This window comes from Vanacampus margaritifer, chromosome 3 (genome assembly GCF_051991255.1).
Source record: "Vanacampus margaritifer isolate UIUO_Vmar chromosome 3, RoL_Vmar_1.0, whole genome shotgun sequence".
NCBI classification, from domain to species: Eukaryota; Metazoa; Chordata; class Actinopteri; order Syngnathiformes; family Syngnathidae; genus Vanacampus; species Vanacampus margaritifer.
The window spans coordinates 21,669,753-21,677,856 of NC_135434.1; the positions used below are offsets into that span (position 1 = coordinate 21,669,753).

The 8,104-nt window shown below is 38.5% G+C and overlaps 1 protein-coding gene across 15 annotated transcripts in view; it reads left to right on the forward strand.

Annotated features, from left to right (window-relative positions):
- The window catches only part of arvcfb (ARVCF delta catenin family member b), a 201,064-nt gene that overhangs the window by 110,443 nt on the left and 82,517 nt on the right, over window positions 1-8,104 (forward strand). The window lies entirely within an intron of this gene.

Genomic DNA, 8,104 nt, shown 5'->3' on the forward strand with positions numbered 1-8,104 from the left:
TTTTCTCTCTTATCCCAGCATGAGCAAGCAGGTCATCAATCAGTAATGATGTGAAATTGTGTATTACTTAAGTTTGCTGATGCCACGTATTGTATGCCCAATAGATATCTTGCATACCTCTCCACGGCTGTATGTTCTTATACTGGAATCCTGCAGCGATGGCATTTTGTGTTCATGTCTGCTGAGCCTGTTGTGGTGTATGCTGCCAAGTTGGTCTCACTAGTGGTATGATGAAATATGACAGCCATGTCATTCAGGCTGTTACAGAGTCATTTATCAGAAGTTGTGACACTTCATTCAACCCGTATGTCTATCTATGTCTATCTATATCTATGTCACCACAAATTCCTCAGCTTGTCCACTGTAGGCCATTGTGTATGTCTCCATGCTCTAGAAGCTGAGTCTGTAAACATGATCATGTAATCCTCTTTGGTATTGCTGTGCATTTACACAGGTGAATGATTCTGTAAAGATTAGAGTCATGGTGGAGACTTTCCTGGAAAACTGCAGGAATTTGAATAATAGACACACTTATTGCTCATTCATTGGTTTCATTGTGTACCGATTTGCTAATGCCTCTGTGATTTCATTGAAAGTGTCCAAGGGCTGACTCATTGTGTGTTTTCCCACAAGTGCACAGAAGCTATTTGTGTAACTGGAACTACCGGGGCCCAATACCTCAGATGAGTCATGATCCACATGATAGTGGTCCCCACTGCCTCTTTCCAGAATTTGCTTTATAGTGCAGCAGGTGCCCTTGCATCATTTGATGAGCAGATGGGAAGCCATTCAATTCGCTAGTGGAGATTGAGGACTAGAAGTACTGGAATCGTGGCAAGGAAGGAAGTAATGGAACCGAAATTGAGGAAATGGGACAGCCTTGCCATCATATGTAAATCAGAATACCACAGTATTGCTCTCTAATCTCCACAGCGTTAGGAATTTGGAGCCTGTGTTTATCAGCAAAATAGCATTACAGTATGTGCATCACATGGCTATGGAAGGTTTTGTACATAATTTAACCCACTCTTTCTTTATTGAAAAATATTTAGATTATATCAGGTGGACCATAAGATTTCATACATAAGAAAAAAATTTTTTTTCGATGAAAAATATTGCAAGGTATCTAAAAACCATAGGAGTGGAAACCTATGGCCCACCTTGTATAAATATTTTCCATTAAAGAAGTGGCAGGCTAAAATTTGCGCAAATTTTTATTAATGAATTAAAATGTTGTTGATTTTTTGACAATACTAAGTTTTTAAATCCAGTCAACCTAAACAATATGGAATATTTTTCCTTCTGATTATTTGTTACTTGTGTTGTTTAGAAAAATATATTTGTAGGTAGTTGTGATAGATTCAAATGCCCTGTGAACTTGTGTTGTTGTTGCATGGTGTTGATGCTTGGGTAGTGGGTAGGGATTTTTATCCTTTGCACATGTGTTTTTTTTTTTCAGGTGTTCAGTAAATGGTCATTATGTGCCACTTGAAAAATATATGTAAACAATAAAACTTGTATATGTGCACTGCAGTGTAAATCCAGTCAATGCATTTTTGAAGTTCGAGCCTCTGGGCTTCTTGTAATACTTTTGTTACAGTAATCTCCACACTTCAACCCCATTTTGCACTGAATAAGGCATTTAGATTTCTTCAAATGCTTCATATATTGGATTCATAAGCAGGACCAGGGTTTCCCCTGTTAAATACATCCCGAAGGTTTAGCTGGGGTCTTTTTCTGGCTTGTAGATTTTGTTATTCCTTCCTCAGGCCAGTGGACAAAATGGGCTTTGGTCTATGGAATCGAGTTCAGGGTTTTGTCTCTCATTGTGTCATTTTTTGGAGGCCCCAGTGAACCTGACAACAATAGGCTTGATATGAATGATATATTGGTATATTGGGGTTTTCTAGCAAGCGGTTAATCTGTTTCTGGCAATTTAGTGTTTGATTAGAAATAATGCAATGCAACCTCGATGCTTCCAGAGGATCCAAAATAGGATTGATTGTTCAGTTTGTTTTTTTGGATGGGGCCTGCATGCCTACAACAATCTACCTAACCTCTGTTTGGCACGCAATGCACATTGCTTGGCCTTGTTTTTCATTGTCTTAGTCAGATGTTGAGTGTAATGAAATTATAGTGCCTATGGATACACAAATTAGAGGTGAAACAACATTGCAATTTGTATTTAGTCTTTTGCTGAAACCACTATTTGTAGAGAAACTGTGTCATTGGGTGTGCACTACTCTATTACACTTAGGTGCCGACGTCCTTAACGTGGAGATGCTCAGTCATTACGGTGACATCTGGGGACGCAATTGTACACTAGATTTTTTTCTTTTTCTGATGGAGTATAAAATGGAACTTGTACATTTCATTTAACATCTATGTTATGATTGGGGCCCAACTGATATAAATTACAGTATTTGTTTCTTAAATTCACATTGTGTATAGCAGCAAGCAAAGCAAAACTGATTAAAAAAAGATGCAATGTAATTTTGTGAACATTTATTGTGCAGACCTCAAACGTCAAAGTCAAAACCCAGGACAAACAACACAAACAAACAAATAACATTACGGATAAATTATAAATATTTATACTTTTAACCTAGTAGGCCACTTCTTCTGGCTGACATACATCGAATCGGAACTTAATTTATTTCTGGCTACGGTTCTGTTTAGTGAGTATAATTTTCTAGCTCCTTAATCCAGACACTTAAATTTCCTGCTCTTTTGCTGTTTAAAGTTGGATATATAGATGTCTAAGAAGAGTGTACTTAATTGTGGTGTGTATTCAACGCGCGAGCCATGCCAATTTTAGGATAGCTTTGCATTTAGCATGGATTTTCCATCTTTTCTATCTTATTCGCCGCCACGCAAGGAATGATTACTGATTTAGGAGCGACTCCGCAGCATATTTAGGCCCAAAAGTACCCAGCCGAAAACTGCGATGCAAAGAATTTTTAACACACTGTCACAGATTATTATCACATACTGACCACTGACTTCCACTTACAGAATGCAACCAATGATGGCATTGTTCCATCTGACCACCTTTGTATGAAGTTCACATTCCTGCTGAGAGAAAAAAGCTCAGGCCATTAAAGCACACATACTATGTATTGTAGTTCATGCTCTTGTTTTCACTCCAGTCATTCGTGTGCCATGCTTTTATTATCTATGCTTTCCAGTGTGAAAAGGTCTGCCTCTTTTTCAGCAGTCTAATGCTTACAAAATGTGGGCACATCCAGTTTTTGCTGAGGGAAATTGTACTTTTATTTATTGAAGCTGGCTGTTGTTTTCTCATTCACAAGTGAAAGGAAATGCATTCACTGTATTGCAATTTTTTAGTCTGCGGGCTTTTTATTTTTTTGTATTATTTTTTTGCTCACAGGTAAACTTATGTGAGAGAGAAGAATCCACAACACTACTCTTTAGGATTCATTATCATCGAGAGAGTAAAACAATCACAATGTCTTCCTTCCTCATCTTACTAAGTACATAGTGATATGCAGTAATATATACAGTATATAATGAATGTAATTATTATTATATATACCACCCGCTTTGGGCTGTATTCCCAAACAACTCGACTCCGACGGCACTGAAAACTGTTATTTGACATGAAAAACTTGAATTTCAGGGTTGCAAACGTAAGTTAACTTTCGCTTTGTCAGACAGGTCTACATGTATTGTTTATTTCTTTTTTTGGAGTATCTTCCCAAAACATTCATCTGGATCCTCATGTGGTGTTGTAGTGTTCTATTTTGGAGCTTGTCCTGCACACTTCATAACCTGTTGCGCAGCATTTGTTGAACCCTTCGCTGGCCCCTCTTCTTCTGACAAACCCGCCTTCTGACAAAAGCTCTCCACAGAATTAGTCTGACTGCAGTCATCACACACCCTCCACTCTATTTTAAGCCCTAAAACAGAGGCCCTCTGCCCCTTGAGTAGACCGTGCTGTATGTGTGGGCCAGAGCGTGGGCCTCGCTCACTCAAGGCAGCTCCTGCCAGCTGGTGCAAAGGTAATAGCAGAGATAATCTCCCAAATGGTGTGGCCTCACTGCATCTCTGCCCCGGCTACATCGAAAGTCTGAAGGATGCTCATTGATGTTCACTTTCTTCTCGGAAAGTTCACAACATTGTTTTATTGAAATTTCTATTTTGCTTGAAACATCACCATATCTCTGTTAGTGGGGAGTATCTGTCAGTTCCATCCCTATAGTTTTGGGCAGTAAAAAAAAAGAAGAAACAAAAACATTCTCATTTAGCCTGTGTTTAACTTTTACAAATACACTTTTGTGTCATGAGTTTATTTTCCAGGACGGGGAAAATTCTACCATGGGCAGACAACAGGAAAACAAACAAAAACCCATGTTTCCTTCCTGTCTCTATGCAATTTGACCAGCTTCCACATGCATTACCACTGAGCAGTCATAACAAGATGAAGGACATTGTTTCACCTTACTTCACTATCACTTGTCACACCCAGATCTGGGAATGTGAGACACTTACACATTTACTGGAGTAAATCAGATTAATTTGCCATAATACATTTCAACTACCTAAAAGTGAGTCTCATCTGCCTCCCAGAACAAATCTAGAAAGCGGCAAGTCTAAGTAAGTATAAGAACAGGCCTCTCTTCTGCACTCACTTCCTTGGGTTGTGGGTGGAAATGGATGGAGTGTATGATGATGACTGTAGATCAAACTGTACTTTGGTTGCACTTGAAAACGAGTAGTTAAGGGTTTTTAAATAAAATGTTCAAGGCTGCCCTCTTGGTTTGGTTTTGCATGGAGTTTTCATGTTCTTCCTGTGCTCGTGTGGCCTCACTGTAGTTTCTTCACACAATCCAAAACCATGAACTGCCATTTTTTTTAATGCCTATGTGTGTGATTGACTGAATGATTTATCATTATATGGGTGCAAATTGGGTAGATGCTCCAGCTTCTAAGTTTGATGGATAATTGGTTTGGTTAAATGTTGAGTTTCTTCACCAAAGTTTAGTTTCAGTTTGGGAAAGGAGTGAATTCTCACAGATTGAAACAATTACAACTGATTTATTTGTTTTGTTGAATTTAATCAGTCTTGAAACATTGGGTTTCAAGGTTATGGTTATGTTACATACCACATTTTCTATTGAAGCAATGTAGGTCAACTGGATTTTCTTTAAGCCATTGACTTTGCTATGTAACTGAAAGTGAGCAACAGTAGTGTATCAATACCTATGCATTCCCAGAATGTCTTTTCAGCTTTTACAGTTAGTAATTTTTTTTGTTACAAATCCCATGTACTGTTTTGCACTCGAGCCTTAGTGGGAGCAGCCATATCCCTTTTGCTTGAGCGAATGTAGTTAATCTTCTTGGAATAAAGTATTGGTATGTTTGTACAAAAATCATATTGTTTTATTTACTGCCATTGAAAAAGGTCAGTCATCCGCAGGGCATTGTCCTCCAGGATGAAAACAGTTGATGATGCTGGTCCAACAGCAGCTGGGCTAAACCCGTTTTTCAACTTTGAGGTGTAGGCAGTAATTTTGGGATTTTGTGCTCATTATATGGTCACTTAGTGTTAATTTTTTGTTCTTCTGCTCAATGGCTAATGTTAAAACAAGTATACATACATATATGAACACCAATAAAACTGAATTTTATTAATTGCATTTTTTGTATTTGGTATGCTGGCTGTAATCTAAAATCTTTTTTTATGACAGTTTGTAGTTTGTGTGTTATCACTAATGACTATTTTGGGTGAAGATCCTGTTTACTTGCTTGCCAAAGCTTCTGAACTCAGCATTTCCTGTTGCTTGGAATGTGCTAGTGGCTGATGTAGTGGTGGGGTGTTTTATCATGGGCAGAGATGCATGTGTTTGGTTGATTAAAGACTGTGCAGGGGGTTTGTGGCCAGATGCTTGGCTTGCAGCTGGCCGTGCAGGAGGGAGAACTATGCAGAAAGGCAGCCTTGCCGCAAAGTGGGGCTTAGCCAGACATTGAGAGGAGATTATCCATATTTTGTCTGTATCCTCCTCTTCTTCCCAACCACCTGCAGAGTAACACAGACCCACAGCATGAATAGTACATGGCACAGAAATAACATATGTGATGTATTAAGGTTGGAGTGCAAAAACGAGACGCCTTTACATATCAACACCTGTGGGCTTTATATCTAGAGCATGTCTGTCAATCAGGAGATCTGTGCACCCGCCAAAAAGTAAATAAATAATCAACTCCCATTGTTATCTGGCCCATCCTCCTCATACAGCAGTGCAGCCCGCACATATTTCAGCTTGGATTCAGCAAAAGGGCTTTACTATGCATTCATAATATATTCTCTCCAGAGTGCTCTCCTGATCATTTAAAATGCAGTGCTCCTGATATTCTTAAATCATCAAACAAATGCTTAGGATTAAAACCATACTGTGAGACGCACAGCTTCAAACACACTGTATTTATTTGCATACCGTGGATCTGACGCAAACTGTGGCCTCTGAAAATTATTTTTCAGATATCAGCCTCCTTTTAAATATTCATGATCAGCTCACAGCTTCCAAAGTGAGCCAAACAGATCCTCTATTGCTGCATTTGCAACACATGTCCACACATGCGCACGCACATTTCTACTAGCAGATGAATTATATTTTACCTTGCAATGATACATTTTTGAAAGAAATAAAAAGAAAAATGGAATTTAAACATTATGACCATGTAGTGGAGTATTTCCCCCCCTTCTCATTTTAAAGCTCTTTGTGTGCTCACCCACTATATTATTCTCATTAAAATCATAGATTTGAGAGTGGGGTTTGTCTTTGGAGTGGGATGAAGGGCATGGTGTCTGTGTACTCTGGTTGACCCACAGATGTCAGATCCGCGGTAGAGTTAAACTCAAGCTGAAAGCATCGGGAAGACTGCTCCATCCCTCTATCATTATCTAACTGGGCTAACTATAGACAATCATCTACAATCTGGGAAATGCATTTTTTTTTTAAAGCGGGAGTCATCTAACGGTTAGCATGGTCGTAATGGACTATTGTCATTAGGTATTTGAGACGGAGGATGTTCAAACTAACATAGCAGTTGGCTCTTTAAATAATGTTAAATAATTGAACGTTAGGGTTATAGGCTGCACTCTTATAGTTACCGTTCACTTCATCATAGATCTACCTGGACAATCTAATTAAATCTAATAATAATTCCCTTTTTTTAACCATGAAAGGCAATTGAGAACAGTGTCTTCTTATTTACAATGGCTACTTGGATGTAATGATTTACACTCTAAAAACAGTTGGGCCAAAAATAAGCCAAACGGGGTAAACAGGAATCTACCCAACTTTTTGAGTCATTTATTTAACTCCCAAATAACCCCAAAACAACACACAAAAATGGGCTGTTTTGTATAAAACATTAAAACTACTGGGTTATAAATAATCCAATGTGGAATATTGTATTTATTTAACCCAAAAATCTGGGTTGGTCCTTTTTTGATCCAATTTGGGTTATGTTTGACCCATCTGTTTTTAGAGTGTGGGGTTCAGTGTCTTTCCCAAGGACACGTTGACAGTGGGCAGCTGAGCCGGAAATCAAACCCCCGATTTTTCGGGCACTAGACTACCCGGTCTACGAACTGAGCCACAGTCACCCTGCAATCAGATGTGTCCATTTCACTTTTACAAATATCTCGGTGGTCATAAATTCACACAGTCGAAGTGGTGTTAACCCATTAAGGCTTAAACCTATGGGTGACTTTTGAGTCACCCCCAAAAACCTGAAGTTTTCTAGGATATTCAACAATATTGTCAATGTCTACTAAATAATCTCAGCTCCTAAAGCAGATAGAAACATAATTCTAAAAACATTTCAGAGATTACACTCATGGCGTTCACACAAAGCTAAGTCTATTATTAGAACGCTTCAATATATATATTTTAAATCAACAAACAACTGAATCGCATCTGCGGGTATATTTACCTTTAACACTGGAGTGCAGTTGAAATAACTTTTGGGGGATAGTAATTATTTGTCTATTCTGTTACAAAGCCGTTGAAAATTTTCAACTTCCTCATTGTTTACAAACATATTTCTTAACTGTATGTCACTGTCGACTCGTTAC